At 43.2% G+C, this 21,533-nt stretch overlaps 1 pseudogene; it reads left to right on the forward strand.

Moving 5' to 3' along the window:
* Positions 1-19,565: 19,565 nt before the first annotated feature.
* LOC143975894 (NADH dehydrogenase [ubiquinone] 1 beta subcomplex subunit 5, mitochondrial-like) lies at positions 19,566-20,235 on the forward strand (annotated as a pseudogene).
* Positions 20,236-21,533: the final 1,298 nt, after the last annotated feature.

Below are 21,533 nucleotides of genomic sequence, written 5' to 3' on the forward strand. Positions count from 1 at the left end.
ATACATAGTGCTTTGGTCAACAAAATATAATTTAGGTAAGGTTTACGTGTACAGTAAAACTGAAATAGAGAAAATGATGCAGGTTCTAGCTTTTTTAACATGCATCCTGTTTATGGGCAGATTGTTATATCCAGGAGTGATGAGGCTGTGTTAATTATATGTATGTAAAACCTCTCAAGTCTCCCCTCTTTGTTGTAAAAACAATGCAGTACATGCTACTTAGATAAACTTACAATAGACATTTAATACTCAGGGGTGTTTAAAGCCTCTCTTTTTTTGCCCATTGCCAGCTGCTTCATTCCTCTGCAGTACCATCCAGCATGTGTAAACTCCATGGATGGAGTTACACAAAATCGATGATGTGGCCACCAATTTCATGTGACCATGTTCAGAACTGACATGGTCCACAAAGAAACGTTTTGGTAGGTGTATCGGTATCATTTGCAAGAGAAATAGGATACAGGGTAGTACAGTCATTTTCAAAATGTTCGTCCGGCCCACCCAAGTAAATAGTGCCTTATCCCACGCCTGAAGGTCCTGAGTGATCTTTTTTAGTAGGGAAGCATAATTGTGTGCATATAAAGAGTCAAGGCGATTTGTAAGCTGTATCCCTAGATATGTCATAGAGGATGTAGACCACGTGAAGGGGAAAGAGTCCCTCAGGGAGGATATTAAGGGTTGTGGAACAGTGATTGGTAGAATCTCTGATTTTGTATAATTTATTCAGAAGTTAGATACCTCTCCGTACTCGGTCAGCTCTCCCATCAGATTCGGCAGCGAGACAAGGGGGTCAACCACATGGAAAAATATGTCATCTGCATAAGCAGAGAGTTTAAGTTCAAGGGAGCCCGCATGTACCCCCTTGATATTTTGGTTTGTTCTGACCCTCTGTAGCAATGGTTCCAAGACTAATGCGAACAGGAGTGGCGATAGCGGGCATCCTTGCCTTGTGCCGTTAAGGATAGGGAATGCTGCGGAGAGGCCACCGTTCACTTCAACCTGAGCAGTAGGGGATGCGTAGAGGGCAGAGATCCAGCGCAACATATGCGGGCCTAAACCAGTGTTCTTAAGAACAGCATAGAATAGTAGTTGTGGGCTACTGGCGCTACCTCCAACCCTATATTACCTTTTATCTTCCCTACAGACTCTGTGCAAACCAAATATGTGTTTGCTATAATGTCCCAATTTTTGTGTTTGTGTCTAACAAGTTTTTTCTTGTTATCCTAAATTCAACCACGTGCCACTATAAACCATTTATATTGATTACCCTACAATGGATAACCCCAAAAGAGGTGGACACGTTCAGTTATTCACCAACGTAGTCAATCAATCAAAATCCCAAAGGAATAATTAATTAATTAAACCCTGAAGCACCCAAAACCACATATGAAAACCACCAAAAATTCAAGAGTACCAAGCAATATTCAAAATACTTTTGTGATACTAAATTTTTTGTGATACTAAAAATATTTGTGATACTAGACAAAGACAAACACACTCTGTGTGTAAAAGCCCCTTATAGGGGAAAAATTATAACACCTATAATTCCACTGCGCTTGCGCAGTTCCTGTGCTGATAATTACTTTCACTGTGCGCAGTTTATATTTCCACTATAATGCCCCAGTAAATGAAAAAAGGGGGTAGTGCAATATAAAAATCAACAAAAGCAACCAAAAACATGAAAATTTAAAATAAATAAAAAATAAAAAGAATGTGCGGAGTAATTCTAACCCCCTTACGGATATAAAAAATACAAAAAACCTAGAAAGAATGTGAATAAGGTCAGAATATTAATAAATGTGTATATATAGTCCACAAAAAAGTCTCTTATCAGGTATTTTCAACTGTGCAATTATTCTTTTTCAAATAACAGGAAGGTGACTTTTGTGATTAAGCCTGCTTATTGGTGACTTCCGTGCTCGTTCCCCCTCAAGGGTCCCCACTCACCGAATCCACGCACCCCCTAGGGGGTATTACCCTTTGTCTAGTATCACAAATATTTTTAGTATCACAAAAAATTTAGTATCACAAAAGTATTTTGAATATTGCTTGGTACTCTTGAATTTTTGGTGGTTTTCATATGTGGTTTTGGGTGCTTCAGGGTTTAATTAATTAATTATTCCTTTGGGATTTTGATTGATTGACTACGTATGTGAATAACTGAACGTGTCCACCTCTTTTGGGGTTATCCATTGTAGGGTAATCAATATAAATGGTTTATAGTGGCACGTGGTTGAATTTAGGATAACAAGAAAAAATTTGTTGGACACAAACACAAAAATTGGGACATTATAGCAAACACATATTTGGTTTGCACAGAGTCTGTAGGGAAGATAAAAGGTAATATAGGGTTTGAGGTAGCGCCAGTAGCCCACAACTACTATTCAATTCTTAAACATAACCTGGTTAGCAGATTGTGTTCTTAGGGAGGCAGCAACCTCATAGCGATTGATTTAAATAGGTCCAACTTTCACATATGCATTTTGTATATTGTTATATTTCATAAAAACTGAAATTAATAATACATTATTAATAGAGCCTGGGGGAGGCACAAGCATTCACATATATCGCTGTTTGACTGTGACCTACTCCATAAGCGCGGCCTTCCTTGTACAATTTTCTTAAGAACAGCGTTGAGAAAAATCCAATCCATGCGATCGAATGCCTTCTCTGCGTTGGTGGACAAAATCAAGTAGGGAGGCACTCGATCACGTGCATGTGCCCAATGGATGAGCTGTATGGCCCTGTTTGAATTGTCCCTGGCTTCCCATCCTACTATAAATCCAGTCTGAGTGGTGTGTATCAAGTCAGGGAGAAAATGTTTAAGCGATTAGCCAGGATCTTAGAAAAAATCTTAAGGTCTGTGTTTAGGAGAGAAATTGGGCGATAGCTCTGAGGTTGGGTGGGGTCCTTCCCGTCTTTTGGGAGCACTGTAATATGTGCCAACAAAGTCTCCTGAAGAAGGTGTCCAGTGGTCACCAAGGAGTTGAGGAGGGCACAGAAAGGGGCCTGCAATTTATCAAAAAATGTTAAGTAATATGCCCTAGTAAAGCCATCCGGCCCAGGGCTTTTGCCAGTGGGCAGGGACTTGACAGTGGCCAATAATTCTGTTGAGGTAATAGGGTGTTTCAGACCTGTTTCCTGTTCTAAGGTCAGGGTACAGAGCCCGATTGAGGAGAGGTAGGAGGTGATTCTAATCTGCTTAAGTGTTACATCTGTTGGAGAGGAGGCAAAGTCCAGATTGTATAGAGACTCATAATAATCGGAAACATGGCTGCAATTTTTGAGTTGTGTTGTGCTGGTTCACCCGAAGGGGAGTGCAGCTTATGAACATGAGCCAGGAGTCTTTTCTTCCTGAGAGCACGTGCCAGCAGCCGGCCACATTTATTGCCATGCTCATAGTATGCGTGAGCCATATAGCGTAGCTTATGGTTAATTTTTTGGTCTAGTAGTTTTGAGAAAAGCTGTCTGAGTTCAGTCAGACGCCTGAGCTCAGCCTGATGTCCGTTTGTGGCTGAGCTCTGCTTGCCATAATGCCTGCAGTACTCTGAAAGTCCGCCTGCCTCTCTTTGTTAATCTTGGCTCCCAGGGCAATTAGAGTGCCACGGACCACTGCTTTGTGGCCTTCCCATAGAATGCCCTCGCTAACCTTGCCATTTGTGTTTTCAGTGAAATAGTGTGTTAGAGTCTCCTGTACCCCTGCCACTACACCCAGGTTGTCTAGTAGGTTTTCGTTCAGTTTCCAGGTCTGGGTCTTAGCAAGGGCCTGAGTTAATGAAAGAGTGAGTGTCACCGGGGCATGGTCAGATATAGTAATGTGGTCGATGGTTGCCCCCAGTAGTAGGTCCAGGGTGTCTTGGTCTACAAGAAATAAGTTGATTCTAGTGTCCACTTTGTGGACACTAGAGAAGTAACTATAGTCTTTCTCAGAGGCGTGAAGCGCCCTCCAGCAATCTACTAAAGTATGTCCCTGTAGAGTCTTCCTAAAATGCCACAAGAAAGCATGAGAATTGGTGTATTTGTTCGCTGAGGTGTCTAAGAGAGGGTCAGGGCTAACACTGAAATCCCCTCCCAGGATTAGTCTGCCCTCGCGGAACCTGATCGATAAACGTGAGTTGTTGCATATTGGGGGTGTATAGGGTTGCAAAAGTGTACTTTTGACCCATAATTGTGCCTTTTAAACACATACCGTCCCTGAGGGTCTACTTTGTGGTCAGAAAGTTGAAACTGACAGTGCCTGCGTATGGCAATGGCCGTGCCCCTTGATTTAGGCTTTGGGGAGTTGCTAAGGTACCATTGCGGGAATAAATGAGTGAGGAATTGGTAAAATGAGTTTCCTGTAAAAAGATCACCTGTGCCCCCAGTCTTTTTAGTTCCAACCACAGTCTATTCCACTTATTAGGGGAACACAAGCCACGTACATTATATGATACTACCTTAGTCGTAGCCATGGTGTAGCAAGGAGGGTCATCCAGGCGTCAATCCCCAATTTTGTTGGGGCCGGTGAGAGCAGTTCCACCTTCTGAGCATAGAGGAGGTAAAGAGAGGGAAAGGAGCAGAGGAGGGGGGGAGAAGAGTAAAAAACATTAATATAACATAGAATAAACAATGTGGGTCCACGGAGGCCTCAAAGGGGGTCCGTGGTAATGCCCTGTACTGTTTGCCCGACTCATGCAGCCCCCCTGATGTTGGAGGGCTACACAAGCGAGGCAAAGTACCCGTTACGGGGCTGTCACCCAATTCGGGTAGTCCTACTTGGGAGTCATGATCGGACATGGAAAGCCAGGAGGTTCCTGCTCCCCACATAAACAGAAGCATTGGATGTCTGGGGATACAGTGTCTAGGTAAGGCCTTGGACACATCAAAGTGCCGGGCAAAGGTCAGGATTGGACTGAGTCCAGTAGCAACCTGTTAGTCAATTGCCCATGTATAAGAAGAAAAAGGAGTAAAAAAAGTAAGGCGGGAGGCTTTTGATCAGGTGCCAACAGTGAACAATCTTCTTGCTTATATAGCTAGAGAAAAATTGATCAGTCAATGGGCAGGTCCTAAAGTCCATCCCTAGCCTGTCCCTGAGAAAATGAGAGTCCTCGTGGTTCTTCAGTCCCCTGCGGGGGACCCTTGTCTCGCAGTGGCACGCAGGAGGTGCGTTTGCGTGTCCAGGAGTTCCGAACCTGCTGCCAAGGCTGGGGCGCTGGCACCATTAGAGGGTCAGTGGATAGTCTCCAGTCAGGGAAGTCAACTGGCCCCAACTTCAGTTGTGACAGAAAATGTGGGCGGTCATCCTTATTGTGTAGAGTGGCATACTTGCTGTCCTTGTCTGCATGGAGACTGAAGGGGCACCCCCACCTATAGGTGATGCCTGCTGAGCGTAGCGATTCCAAAAGGGGGTGCAGTGCCCTGCGCTGCATCAGGGTGCGGCATGACAAGTCCTGGTAGAAGAAAAAGAAAGCTCCTTCTAACTCAAAATGGGGGCGCTTGCGCATAAGCTGCATAATTTGATCCTTGATTGTATATCTATGAAGCTTGCATATTACATCACGCAGGTTGTCTGCAATATGTGAGGGGGGTCTAAGGGTCCTGTGTGCTCTAGCAATCTCCACTTTTTCGTTGAGGGGAGGCCCAGCAGTTCTTTGAATATGCCTTGCAATGTGGGGACAATGTCCCTAGCTCCCGTTGCCTCTGGCAACCCCCTTATGTGGATATTGGACCTGTGACTGCGGTTTTCTTGTTAAATCTTTTTATTGAATTTCAAGAAAAAAAAAGGGAAGTTTACAGATCATAACGAGCATCATATCATGAGTATCATAAATTAACAACATAGTTATAATCAGGTATTGATCACATAGATTAGGTATGTTATAAGTGAAAGTATAAGTAACATAGAGATTGTATACTATAATATCATAAGTACTGAACTAAATTAGGAACAAACTATATGAGAGAATTAATGAAATATGCCTCCAGACCACCTGTCCACCCCAAATGGGTTCAAGCTGTGAACAAAGGTGGGGGCAGATATAATTAAAAGTAAAACTCTTTTCCTGGTTAACTTTAGCTCAGCACAACCAGTATTTAAAGAAGGTTTTGAAGAATAGACCCTCTAAAAGAGAGATCGATTCTCTATGTTGATGAGAAATAAACCAACTTTTGAAAGATAAAACATAAATAAAATAAAAAAAGAAAAAAAGAAGAGGAGGGATAGAAAAGGAGGAAAAGAGAGAAGAAAAGGGATGAGATGAAAACTCTCGAGGTAGTGACCTGGTACATGACATGAATCAATAGCACAACAGCGATACACAAGGATTTTATTGTGGGAACAGCAATGACTGGTCAAAATCAGAAGGAAAGAAATGTTTAACCCATGGTTGCCAAATCATGTGAAATTAACTAATATTATTGTTTTCAATAGCTGTCATTTTATCGAAAATGAGAGCTTTGTTCAGTCTGTGTTTGGCTTCCGCCACAATTAAATTTTTGGTTTTCCATGCCTTCGCTATGGTTTGTTTAGCTGCCGTATTAATATAAACAAGTAGATTGAATTGTGTCCGTGTGAGTGAATGTGGTTTGAGATTTAAAAGTGCAATAGCTGGGTCTGGGGCAATATAGATATCTAAAGCTTTAGAGGCCATTGCAAATATGTTATTCCAAAATTCTTGCGCCACCGAACAATCCCACCATATATGAAAATGAGTACCAGGAGAGGAGCAACCTCTAAAACAATGATTAGGGTAAGATGGAGAAAAATTAGCAATCCTTGCTGGTACTAGGTACCATCGTGCCAGAACTTTAAAGTTAGTTTCCAAAGCATAACAGTTGGGAGATGATGATTTAGTAGCTAACCAAATGTTGGAAAAGTAATTGTTGTTAAATATTCGACCCAAATCTTGTGCCCATTTAACAGAATATGATGGAAGTACCTCATTGGGGGTAGTAATAAGGGTTAGGTACACATATGAAATAAAACCTTTAACATGTGGGTCACTTATACAAATATGTTCATATTTAGACATCTGACTAAGTGCTAAATCTGACCCAATAAGAGGCATATATATATTTTTAATTTGTAGATATCGAAATATCTCATTGTTTGAGAGCCCGTAGTTCGTACATAGCATAGGGAATGTTTGAAAGGTATTTGAGGATAATAGCTTATAGAATCTAGTCAGATTAGTAGAAGACCATGCTGAAAAAGATTTCGGAAATGTCCATGCAGGATAAAAAGCTGGATTCCCTAGAAACGAAAGAAGTGGATTATGTACTGATTGTAATTTACATGAACTACCAAATCTATCCCAGATAACCAATTAATGTTTTGTGATAGGATTAGTCAGATGCGATCTGTCCTTTGGCTGAATCCATAGTAGATTGGCCACTGATATGGGGTCACAATCAATGGCTTCAATAGATACCCATAAAGGTATGTCTTCCGTGAGTGATATTTATCGAGTATCGATAGTTGAGCTAACTGCAAAGTAGTAAGAAGCGCAGTTAGGTAGCCCCAAGCCTCCACTGGTTTTACTAAGATATAAAGTGGATTTAGGTATACAGGGTTTAATATTCTTCCAAATAAAAGACATAATTCTACGCTGTGTGAGTCGTAAAAAATATGAAGGTATGGAAATGGGAAGTACCCTATATAAATATAAAAACTTAGGCAGTATTGACATTTTTATTGCGTTAATCCGACCCATCCATGATAGCGGTTGTGCGGACCATTGCTTTAATAAGCCTGTAACTTGCTTCAGCAGGGGTAACTAATTAGCTGCAAAAAGAATAGAAAATGAGGATGTAAGGTGTACACCTAAATATGGTAATTGGCAATCAACCCAATTGAAAGGTAGAGAGGATTGAGCCTGTAATAGGTCAGAGTGTTTTATAGAAATATTCAATGCATTTGATTTGGTGGGATTTACAAAGAGACCGGAAATATGTGAAAATGTATACAATATTCGCATAAGAATTGGGGCAGAAATGGGGGAATGAGATAGATAAATAAGTATGTCATCCGCATAAAGACACAGTTTATGGTGATGCCCACCTAGTTCAATACCTTTGATATCTGGGTTGGATCTAATTAATTGTGCCAAAGGTTCCATAAATAGGGCAAAAAGTAGTGGGGATAAGGGACAACCCTGTCTTGTGCCTCTTCTGATGTCTATTATTGCTGATTTATAACCTGCATATTTAATAAACGCCCTGGGATTGTTATAGAGGGAAGAGATCCAAGTCAGGAAATGATTACCAAAACCCCATTTTTTGAGAGTAAATTGCATATAAGGCCAGGCCACTGAGTCAAAAGCCTTAGGCCGCGTACACACGCGGGGACTGTTCGCTCAACTTTGTCCGTCAAACAGTTTCAGCGGACAGTCCGCTCAAAATTTGCATGGACGGACTTGCCCACACACGACGAACGAACAGTCCGCTGAAACCGTGCGCGATGACGTGAACGGCACGTACGACGGGACAAAAAATACGACGTCCTATACACTGCAATGCAAACTTCGGCGTGTAAATCCTTTCTGAGCATGCGCGGAACTTAGTTTGACGAACAAGCCTACACACGAGGGGACTGTTCGCTGAAACAAAGTTTCAGCGGACAGTTTTTCGGAATTTCCGAAAAACTTTGTTCAGCAGACTGTCCGCTGAAACTGTCCGCTGAAAGCCCACACACGAGCGGACTGTCCGCCGAAACACTGTTCAGCGGACAAAGTTGAGCGAACAGTCCCCGCGTGTGTACGCGGCCTTACTGATATCCAAAGATAGAAGGCAAGTTGGTATATGTCTGTTTTTAGCGGCTTGAATAAGTAATAGTGTTCTTCTAATATTGTCTCCTGCCTGTCTCTTGGGTATAAAACCCGTTTGGTCTTGATGAATTAGGTGACCTATAAAATTATTCAAGCGAGACGCAAGGACCTTAGCTAATATTTTAATGTCTAAGTTAAGGAGAGAAATGGGACAATAATTAGACCAGATGATTAAATCTGATTGTGTTTTAGGTAACATACCTATAATAGAAGATAATGACTCAGGCTGAAACAAATGACCCAACAGAAGGGAGTTGAAGGCTCTGGTTAAGACTGGTGTTAAAATATGCTCAAAGTTTTTATAATACGATGCCGAGTAGCCATCGGGGCCAGGCCTTTTATGTAATTTTAGTCCCTTTATAGCAGTCTGAACTTCATTAGTAATAATAGGGCTTTCTAGTCGCTCTCTTTGTTCAATATCAAGAGTAGGGAGATTAATATTAGAAAATAGCCTGTCCGCACTGGCCTTATTGAAATCAGTAGCAGGGGAGTAAATTTTAGCTAATTTGGAACGAAACACCTCTAAAATTTTGACTGGATTACTGGTATATGAATCACGGGACATTTTCAATCTTATGGAGGATCTGATTTGATTTATTGATCTTAAACTTTTGTCCATAAGGGAGTCTGGTTTATTAGCTTTGAGGTATTGTGTATGTTGGCGTTTACGGAGTAGTTTATCTGCCAAATCCGTTAAAAATAGATCTAAATCTAAACGGGCTTTATCTAATTTAGCATTATTAATGGCATTTGGGGAAGATTGAAACGTATCATGACAGGAAGTGAAGTTAGCTTCCAGCTTTGTAAACATGAGTTTACGTTCTTTTTTAAGCTTTGCAGCTAGTTGTATCAACTTACCCCGAACAACGGTTTTATGGGCTTCCCACAATGTCAAGTCGGAAGTGTCACTAGTATCATTAAATGAAAGATAGTCATTAATCTCTTTTTCTATCGTCTGTCGATGTAGAGGGTTAGCTAATGTAGAGTCGTTTATGCACCAGGTGGTATCATGTGATCTGGGTATTATAGAAGCAATAGTTGTGAATACGGCACAATGGTCGGACCATGTGAATGGGATAATATTAGATGATAGAATTTCAGGTAGCATACTAGAAGGGACCAGAATATGATCAATATGGAAGAAAGATTTATGTGGGTAGGAGTAATATGTAAAACGTCTACTAGTCGGATTGGTTTCACGCCATTTATCAACCAGATTATGTTTGGCAAGTAAATGTTTAAGATTACGTTTATTAGAGCTAGTAATAAGGGCTGGGGGAGACTTATCTAGAAAAGGAAATACCATCGTTTTCGAGTCACCACATAGGACTACAGTACCAAATTTATGTGTCTCAACCACTTGAAAAAGATGGGATAAAAAAGATTCTGGTTTTTATTTGGAGCATAATATGAAACAATTGTAATAGCTATATCTGCTATATATCCAGTAAGGAGTAGATATCTACCCTCAGGATCATTTAGTTGTGTTAAGAGGGTGAATGGCATGGAGCGGTGAAATCCAATAAGAGTTCCGCGTTGTTTAACCGTGGTAGAAGCGGTAAAAAATTGCAGGTATGAGGAGGAAAGAAATTTAGGGGCAGCTTTGTCAATAAAATGGGTTTCCTGCAAACAGATTATATGTGCCTTCTTGGCTGAGAAAGATCTCATTCCTTTTGCTTGTTTGTGTGGGATATTAAATCCTTGTACATTAAGAGATAAAATATTTGGGGGTGCATGCGCGGCGCGGAGAGAGCAGGAAGCTAAGCCTAGGAGCTCCGGGGACGACGGAGATTTTAAGCACTCCCCAGGACGATTTTGCACGCTGATCTCATCACAAAGTGCCTCTCCCTCCTGTGGGACCATTTGTGCATGCCGACATCCAAGAAGGGCAAGCGGAAAACCGCCCAAAGGTCCCTTACCAACTATCTCTTGAAAGTTACGGAGCGGCCGGAGATGTCCCAAGATGGCGCCCAGGCCTACACAGACGCGGAGTCCTCGCAGTCGGCGGGCTCTCCTACAGGTACCAGGGACCCCCCCTTGACCAAAGCAGACTTAGAAGACAGCCTGGCCAGTATGTATGACAGATTGGCCAGGAAATTCCAGGCGGAATTACACAAATCTACTAGCACACTGTCGCAGGAGCTAGCGTCCCTGGGGTGTAGAACAGACCGCCTGGAAGTCAAGCACGATGAACTGCACTTGGCCTACACAGATCTCCGGAGAGACCATGAGGCGCTGGGGGACACGGTTGTCCAGCTCCAGAACCATTTAGAAGACCTGGACAACCGCAACCGAAGGAATAATGTGAGGGTGCGGGGGGTCCCCGAAACGGTGACCGACCTCACGGCTACAATTACTAAACTGTTTCAGCAGCTTCTACCAGACCGCCCCAGGGATTCCTTTATTTGCGATCGCTTACATAGGGCACTGAGACCCAAGCCTCCCCTGGAGAGAACCCCCCGAGACATTGTTTTGTGCCTCAAGGATTTCCTGGTGAAAGAAGACATCCTCAGGGCTTCCCGTACTACGCTTCGTATTCTCTTAGATGGGGCCCTGATTCAAATCTTCCCGGACATAGCTCCTGCCACGCTAGACAAGAGAAGAAAGATGCGGGAAGTCACTTCGGCCTTACAAACGGCGCAGATACGCTATCGCTGGGGCTTCCCATTCAAATTGATTGTACTGCACAATGGGGCCACTCATATCGCTACTACAGTCGCGGAAGGTAAGAAGATCTTGGTGCGGCTGGGCCTGCAGGAGCGACAACAAACACCGAGACATCCTCCAACTCCTCGCCCATCCCCCATTTGGGCCACCCCATCACCTCAGAGAGATAGACGTTCCCGTAGACTGCATCCGCTGCCGGAAATTTGACCATACACCATTGTATACGGCGCTCGTTTCAATGTTGGAGCAATGACTGCGGTTTACTAGCGTTTACCTTTCAGACTGGAACCGGAGACATTTCCCCTTTTTCAGACTGATGGGAGCCCCTTCCTCTACTGCACTGAATGGATATGGCTATATTCACTACTCTGATTCTCCTAGTCCCCCGGGAGGATTTTCTGGTTTTTCTTACTCTCTCATTTTTTATCATTTGGTACTCTTTTTAAATTCCTTTTTTGGACTTGCCTCACTTCCCCCCCTCCAAACTTGCCCACCACTCTCCACCTTATCCCCTTTTCAGATTTTCAACTCTAGCTTCCCCATTGGACTGGGACTCTTTTGCTTTTGTTTTTCCCCTTTTTTATTTTTGACAAGCACTATTTGACGGAGGGTCACACCCTCTTGGATCTTTTTCACCAACCACATCGATGGTGGGGTGTGAGTGGAGCAAGTGGAAGTACAGGCCGGACGGCCTAGTTGATCACACCGTTTTTGTCGAGATGGACTTTTCGTCTCGACCCCAGAGAGTTATAAGTTTTGTTACCTTATGGTTTTTTTTGTTTTTTTTGTTCTCATGCTGACTTAACTGCTAGACATTTTACTAATTTGAATATACTGCCCATTGTTAACCCTTATTATTGTAGGCTCTTTGGCCGGGATCGGGGCCCAGTTGGGCCACTCCTGGCTGGGGGTGCTGGTGGCTCCTCTGGCGTTGGACTCTGGTGTGCGATTCCGAACTCCTATCAGATAGCATTCAGCTGTGCTTATGTCATAAATAGACATCATGGGTTTGCAGGTTGTCACCCATAATGTAAGGGGTCTAAATTCCCCCCAGAAGCGAAGAAAGGCCTTTCGCTGTTATTAACGTATGGGGGCTGATGTTATTCTATTGCAGGAGACCCATTTCTCCTCGGGGGCCTGCCCAAAATTTTTTGATAGATCTTATAGATTACACTATTGCACCACGTTTGAGTCCAGGGCCAGACGTGTTGCGGTATTTATTCGTAACTCTGTCCAGTTTGAACCTTCACATATCTACAAGGATCCTGATAGTAGATTTATTATTGTGCAGGGACTGTTACAAGGCAAAGCGATAACTATTGCTAATTTATACGCGCCCAATACAGCGCAAGGGGCTTTTTATAGTGCATTTTTACGCACGCTGGATAAATACGTTTCCCCCCCATTTGATCGTGGGTGGAGATTTTAATCTAGTAGCTAGCCCTTCCCTGGACAGGAGTAAACCGTCACACTATGCTAAAGCGTTCCCCAAATTTCTCACCAAATCTTTTGATAAATTGCAACTTATTGACACCTGGAGGGCATTGAACATTGGCGCAAAGGAATATACGCATTACTCCCATCCACATGATAGCTACGCTAGGCTTGATTATGTTTTTGCCTCGCCTATTCTCTTAGCCAACTCTGCACTGGCAACCATTCACTCATGCCCGTGGTCAGATCATCAAATGGTGGCCTTTCATACTTCCCATGTCGGCCTGTCTCCCGCAGTCGCCTCTTGGAGGTTGAACGACTCTTTACTAACAGACCCTGAAACATGCACCCGCATAGCAAGTCATCTAGATGATTATTTTAATATTAATGATGTGGATGACATCTCCCCCCAGGTTCTCTGGACCGCACATAAGGCGGTAATCCGTGGCCATTTAATTGAAATCACAGTCACTAAAAAAAAACAGAAACTTCATAAGATTCAAACACTCACACGGGACTTACGCACACTTTATCAGGCCCATGCTAGTACACACTCAGCTGATACGCTAATTTCGATCAACCAAAAAAGGGCTGAATTAGACACTATTCTCTCAGAACATACTGAAAAATCACTGCGTTGGTCCAAAGCCAAGTTCCTCCTACATAGTAATACAGCCTCGGGCATGTTCTCCCGCAAACTTCACCAATCATTACGACCTACTCACGTCTATAAGTTGAGAAACAATTCAGGCCACCTGGTTACACATCCTGGCGAGGTTCTGGACATTTTTAAATCCTTTTATCAACAACTATTATCCCCCCCCTCGCAACCTATCCCTCGTTCTGCTGACCAATGGTTGTCCTCCGTGTCCCTCCCTTCCCTTTCAGATGCTCAGCTGGCCTCCTTGAATGCCCTAGAGGTTGTGGCCACCATCAAGTCACTTAAATCTTCGACCGCACCCGGCCCTGACGGCTATACATCTATGTATTACAAAAAATTCTCCCAGATACTAGCCCCCAGACTGACAAAACTTATTAACCAAACGTTACAAGGACATAAACTGCCAGACGAAATGTTATGTGCTAATATGACACTGATCCCCAAACCAAACAAGGACCACACCCTACCCCAAAACTATCGGCCTATTTCGGTTTTGAATAATGATATTAAAATTTTAGGGAAAATATTAGCGAACAGATTAGCCCCCATCATTGGTACCCTCGTAGGCCCAGAACAAACGGGTTTTATCCCTGATAGGCAAATTACAGATAATATTAGACTGGTCACGAATATAATCCAAGACACAAAACTTTCCTCTCGCAAAGTCCTGATCTTGGGGTTAGATATTCACAAAGCATTTGATAGTATCTTCTGGCCATATTTGGATTTGGTTCTAACTAAGTTTGGCTTCTTGGGTGAATTTGTGAATGGGTTTAAGGCACTGTTTCATAGCCCCCAGACTAAGATAAGGCTGCCAGGCTGCTCTTTGGATTATTTTCCGGTGGGCAGGGGCACCCGTCAGGGGTGTCCACTGTCCCCCCTGATATTTGCCCTGGCCTTAGAGCCCTTGGCTAGGGCGATCGTGGCAAATTCGGATGTCGGGGGGTACATAAAAGGGGAAGGGGAGTATAAGATCAGCCTCTATGCAGATGATGTCCTCATGTTTCTGCCCAACCCGGTGGTGTCCATACCTAACCTTCTAGGGATCCTTCGCTCCTTTCATGGGTTCTCTGGGTTGGGGGTCAACCTGACCAAATGTTCTGCCCTCCCAATTAATTTCACCCCTCTTGAAATAGATAACCTGCAAAACTCATTCGGAATCGCCATGTCTAATCGCACATTACAATACCTCGGAATTCAGTTGGCCCCTTCCCTGGAAGATATGTATAGGGTCAATTACCCCCCCGCATTTATTGCGGTCAGGCGATGGCTGAAACTATGGTCATCGTTTCGGATACCGTTGATAGGTAGAGTGGTAGCTATCAAGATGTCTATTTTGCCAAAATTATTGTATTTTTTTAGAGCCCTCCCCCTCTATGTCCCCCGCCAATCCCTCACCGCCCTTCAGAGGGACATTAATATATTTATTTGGCAAAACAAGAGGCCAAGGTTTGGGAAACTCATGCTGCATCGCCCTATGTCACAAGGAGGCCTGGGATTGCCCGATATTTGGTTATACTATCTGGCGGCTAGATTGGCTCAGACGGCGCAATGGCATGCATCCACTGGGGGGGTACCCTGGCTCAAATTCGAAACTCAATCCATACGCCCGTATTTTCTCCCGGGCCTCTTGTGGCAGGAGGGTCTGAAGCCGGGAGATCTGGCGCCTCTTAATGCCATTGTCAGCCGTTCCTATTACCTTTGGTCTCTTTATCGACTTAAATTTAAATTAAGCCCTGCTAGACCCCGGATGGCATCGTTTCTGGGCGATAGGAGATTCCCTCTGGCTTTTGAATCTCCTGGCGCCTCCAGATGGTGGGTCCAGAACTCATTGGTCACCTTGCGGGATCTGCATGACAACACTGTCAATTTCATCTCCTTCTCGCAACTCCGTGCGCGACATGAGATACCCCATGGGGAGTTTTATAAATTTCTTCAAATTCGCCATTTTTTTCACACACACTATAGGACCCCCCAGGTTCCAGTCTGTGCGCAGTTTGAATCTATATGTTATCGCCACTCAAGGGATAGAGGTATCATCTCTACTTTGTACAAATACCTAACTGAGACGCAGCAACCGGGGAAGTCCAGGGCCATGATCTTGTGGGAAACGGATCTGGCCACGGAATTCTCGGATGAGGACTGGCGAGCTATGTTTCAGAATATGCATAGATGCACCAGATCAATGGCTATAAAAGACACTGTAGTGAAGCTGCACACACGCTGGTACCTAACTCCCACTAGAGTCCATCGGTTTTATCCCTCGGTCCCTGACCTCTGTTTTAGAGGTTGCCAGATGGCGGGCACATTACTGCATATCTTTTGGAGCTGCCCCCTCCTAAGGCCCATTTGGGACCAGGTCGATATCATGCTGACCACAATCCTAGGACATAGGATAGATCTCACGCCGCGCAATGCCTACTATTTGCTCCGATCCAGGGGATTTCACTAACGGACCAGAGGTTACTCCATACCCTATTCTGTGCCATTCATTGGATGGTGGCCTTACACTGGCATACGCACTTGCTTCCCTGGGCGCAGGTTCTGTATAGGATGGATTCTATTCGCCTTATGGAGCGCATCCATCATACTATCATGGATACCATGCACAAGCATACTGCTAAATGGGCCAAGTGGCCCACTAACAATGAACCTGCTGGAGTGGGGCCTCTACACGGTCCCCCACCGGTGGCTGTTTAAGATCTAGATGGAGTTGGCCCCCAACGGGGTGGAGCTTGGTCTTCTTTTCCCACCGCTTCGATTTCTTAATATACGCTGCCAGCTGGAGAGGACCACCGTTACACACTGAGCAGTATTCAGACGAGTTATTGAAGTGCAGGGAAACGATTTGAACAGGTTCCTATATGTATAGTCAGCGGTATAGTTTAACGTTTGTTTCAAGTTAAGTTAATTTGAAGCGGATAACCCGATTATTAATGTCTGCTATCCAGTAATTTGACTAGTTAGAGCTAGTCAAGAAGGCTCTATTACGGGTTTTCCTTTTGTTTTTTCTTTGGTCTTTTATTCCTCACGATGCTGTATAATTTATTTTGTTTTCTCAATATTGCATGACAATGGAATGTACCAGAATGTTGACCTATACTACAGCATTGTATTTGCTTTTGTTATATTGTTTGCTGCATTATGACCAACAAAAATAAAAACGTTTGTATTAAAAAAAAAAGAGATAAAATATTTATGGGGGCCATTAAAAGTCTAAGTAAACTAGCTCATAATAAGAACAATGACTTGAATTTAGAATACAGGTCACCATCTCGAGCGTGAAAAGAAGAGAAGAAAGAATAGAATAAAGAAGAACATAGCTTGGAAGAATAGCCCTAATATGAAAAAACTGTGAGTTAATGCAATAAGAAATCACTAGGGTATGAGAGCAACTCCTGGGAGTGAACAAAGGACTCACAGGGGCTCCACAGCCATCATCAGAGTCTCGCATAATAAAAGCAAGGGTCTGAGGATGGCAAAAGGGCAGCAAGTAGTTCCTAAAGTGACGAACCACGCCGGAGAACCACAGAAACTATACAAAAAGCATCTATACTATCATAATAATAACTGTATATATATTATCCAGAAAAAAAAAGGGGGGGGGGTTGGAAAACTATCAAGACCATAACCTCAGGAAATGACCACATAAGTATCTTTGACTGATATGAGGGAGGGAGACAAAAAAAAGGGGGGGGGGGGGGAATTTAAGTAAATAAGCAGTAAAAAAAAAGTTTTATATAAAAGAAGGCCAGCAAAGAATTGTAAGCCAAAGGGCCATAAAGTTGCAAAAATTAGTAACTTAAAAATTAAGTTGTTTCAGAAAAAGTGGAATCCTGCAGTTCTGAAAAAGAGGAAATATATCCAAGAGGAGAAAAAATATATTTATTTTAAACTCAGTCCATAGAGTCTTCAGTATTAGGAGGCTGATGTTCAAATCAACCACGTTTATGCTGAATTATGGCAAGAAGGAGTAGATGACTTAGAGCTGGTTGCAGTGTTTTGTTGAGGGGACCTGGAGGCTGATCCTCTGCGGGATTGGTCTTTAATTGTGGTTTGATCTGCAAGACCTAATTCGACCAAGGCTGACTGTAAGTCCTCTGAAGAGCGACATACATATCTGGTTTCCAGATGTGTGAATTTGAGGGAGAAAGGAAAGCCCCAATAATAAGTGATCTGGTGCTGTTGAAGTATTTGTATCTGTGGTTTAAGAGCTCGCCTTTTAGCCACTGTAATAGGAGATAAATCTGAGAAGAGTTGGTATACTTGTCCTTGGAACATTAGGGAACCTTTTTCTCAAGCTGCTGCCAACAATTATTCTTTTGTACGAAAATAGTGCATCTTGGCAATTATGTCCCTGGGAGGGCGCTAACGCTCTATGCACTCTGTCCATTTCTAATCTCTCCACAGGGATACCAGGGTGCAATTCCTGAAATAAAGCAATATAGTGGCATTCACATCCATGATAGTCTCTGGAATTCCCCTGATCCTCAAGTTGGCCCTTCTGTCCCTATTCTCCTGGTCCTCTAAACGTGACTGAAATATAACATTCTCTTCTTTGAGACTATTAAATTCAGAAATGTAGTGCTGAGTTTGACTTTCAATATCATCTACTCGTATCTCTAATTCAGGTGTTCTCTGACCCAGCTCTCTAATTTCTCTTGTCAGTTTGTCAGTAATATGATCTGATGTCTGTTTCAAAGCCTTCTGTAAAATATGCTCAAATTTTTTAAATATGACAGATTGAAACTCTGATTTTAAAACCGAAGCACCACAATCAGAGTCAGAGTCCTCGGTATTTTCTGTGGTGTTTATATTGGATTTATGAGGTTTAGCCAGCTGTGAAGAATGAGGCTGTGAGGAGACTGCCGCAGCCATCTTGGAAGACGGCTGAGGTAATTTCTCTTTGCTTGTTCCACTTTTAAATTTAGCTTTTGTACCCTTTAAAACCATACTTATATGTTCCTGAGTCTTAATAGTAGGTTTTTCTCTCGTTTTGTGTAGAATTAGGGACTTCTGTGACCTGTAGTCCTCCGGCGCTACCATCCTCCTAGGCATCCGCTCATGCTCCGCGACTGCGGTTTTCATAATCATCTAGCTGTGAGATTAAAGTCTCTATATGGTTATCCTGGGCTGCACACTTGTCCCTTAGCTGTGTTATAGCCGGCAGGGCCTCCTCCACAGTCTGTTCCAAAGTTTCCAGCCTGTTGCCCAGCTGAGTAGTGTCAGCTTTCAACTGCTCTATGTCCTGCTTGAAGGCCTTCTCCACCCTGGTGGCAAAGCGGTCCAGGTCCTCTCTGGTGGGGAGAGACCAGGTATGCTGCCTCAAGGCTCGGTCCCCAACTAACTCAGACAGGTCTGATCCCAGGTCTATTGAGGCCGAAGAGCCAGGGGATTCAGGGGGGGTCGCATCACTTACCAGTTGCAGCGTCTGGATGGGAGACCCTCCGGGATGTGGCTGTGGTGTAAGTTTAGGTGCGGCCTTCACTGTAGCATCCATCCCGTTGCCTTTCCTGTTGTACCGCCCCGCGGCTGTGTTCCGCCGCCAAAATAAGAGCCGAAGGTGCCAGTACCAGGCTCTAGTGGGGCCTTGGTTCTGGGGGAGGCTCTCCGGCACTGGGACATGCCACTGGGATCCGTGTGAGCGTAAGCGATCCGCCGGATCAAGCTAATTAAGCTGCTGAATGTGAGGAGCTCTGGAGGTCTGCTTCCTCACTCGGCCATGTCCAAGCCATGCCCCCCGGGATTGGCTTTAAGGTAAAATTTTCACTTTGGCTCAAATAACCAATTTTTCTTATCGTTAAATTAATACATTTTATAGATATCAAAAATTAATTCAACAAAGAGCATAAAAACAAAATCTGTTTGTCAAAATAAAAAAAAATCATAAACCTGATTTAAGCAAAAGATATTAAAACATTTAGTGATACATGCAAGGGTTTCACAAGACTATCAAAATACAACATTTAAACAATCCCCTGCCCCTGTACTGGGTGATGATGGTGGGAATAAGTGTCCTTCGGTCGGCTGGGGGCAATGATTAGCCAGCTGCAGTGTACTCAGAGCTGGGCACTCTGGATGGACAGGCTGCTGAAGAGAGGAGCGCTGGCTGTTGCAGTGTCTGCGTATTTTGCCAGTGGTGGAAAGAGGATCTCTGTAATCGGCCTTCACTAGAAATTCAAAATATACTTAAAATTCTACATACTGATTGGTGTGATACTTGCAGGTATTTTCATATTACTTCATATCACATTTTTTTTATTGGTGCAGCCAAACTGGCAGAAATTCCAGAAGGTTCCTGAACACTGGGAGTACTATGAGCACCCAATCACTCATTAGCTATCCTGCAATTTATTTAATCTCATTGATGAGTCTTATGTGAGAGGAATGGCTATACCAGTGATGGCAAGCCTTAGTACCCCAGATGTTTTGGAACTTTATTTCCCATGAGGCTCAACTACACTGCAGAGTGCATGAGCATCATGGGAAATGTAGTTCCAAAACATCTGGGGTGCCAAGATTCGCCATCGCTGGGCTATACTATACAATAAAAATTAGAAACAACAGCACAGGTTGTATGAAGATATTGCTCATGCCTTTATGAGACAGAAGGTAGATGGTCAATGGTATTATTATGAAACATTGGATAAAAATGCCATTGCCAATTAACCTAAATCCAACATTGAGCCTGCTCATTTAGGTCTTCTATAAATCATTTATCACAATAGATTAATATATATGCCAGTCAGTTTCAGAAATAATCAAAACCTTTAAGTTTGTACACAATTAAATTACTTATTTATAGTACTTGAAAAATACCACATTTTGAAAACAGGGTGGCATAATGAAAAGCTATATTTTCCTCTGAACTTTCTGTCCAAAAAAAAAAAAAAACAGAATAAAATGTAGTCCCTGGTCCTAAACTGGGGATATAATGTAAATTTCATTTTTTGGCTGGGCTGTAGACTGCTCAGAATGATTGTATCGTTTATCTGGTCTTTTCCTAATCTCAATTGGGTTGTGCATTTCTCACTGTAGGTGTCACTGGTACCACAGGCCAGTATGAAAAGTACAACTTGGTTGAGCTATGAATATTTATTCTTCCTCCAGCCAGCCCAGTAGGAGGTTCTTAGCCGTTGGTGCATCTGGGAAAGGATATTTATTTGGGCTGGGCTATGTGTTTGCCCTCTCTTGTCTCAGGCCCTCCTGACCTGAGGACATGCTGCTGAAGTAAGCTTTGCAAATAGGTCCAGAAGCCTGTCTGGGGCCTACTAATCCTGAGGTGGTCCTTAGGCTGTCTTGCCCAGCATGGAAGAAGCCAAGCCAAGCTGAGAAGATCCAGGAGAGGACCCTTGCTAGAGAGAGCCAGTATGAAGACTGATCTCTCAGAAGGGCCTTGTGACTCGTTTGGAGGACACACCTACATCTAAAATGCACTTACAATGTTGCCAGGTCGGCTTAAAGGTTCTGACACTGTGAAGTTCAAACTTGTTCTACAATCTGAAATGTGTTTGCAGTATTGCAAGGTCAGCTTAAAGATTCTGGTACTGTGAAGCTGTTCTTTTTATGGATCCAAAGAGTCTGTAAGTGATCTACTACTGGTATCCGAGACCCCTAATCCTCTCTCCTACTACCTCCTTTCAAGTTCTGCATTAAAGCTTTGAAAATATCAAAAGTGACTGGTGCCCAATTTCTGTTCCAAACTCCCCAATGTTAGCTCATCCCCTGCCTCTGGAGGCTACTCCCTGCCTTCAGAAGACACGGGGGGGGGGGGGGGGTACCAATAAAATATAAGAAATGCTGACTACCTAGATTTTGTTTAGGTTTGGGCATTTTTAAACTCATAGTTGATATGGTTAGACATTAGCAGCTCTTTCACATAATTCATATAATACATTTTGTTTTGGATGAGGGTCCTAAAAGTTCCATATCAAACCTGGTAAAGAATAGCTGATATGTAATAGTTG

The sequence above is a fragment of the Lithobates pipiens genome, unplaced genomic scaffold (assembly GCF_037356315.1).
Source record: "Lithobates pipiens isolate NorthernLeopardFrog02 unplaced genomic scaffold, aLitPip1_a1.2 Scaffold_13, whole genome shotgun sequence".
NCBI classification, from domain to species: Eukaryota; Metazoa; Chordata; class Amphibia; order Anura; family Ranidae; genus Lithobates; species Lithobates pipiens.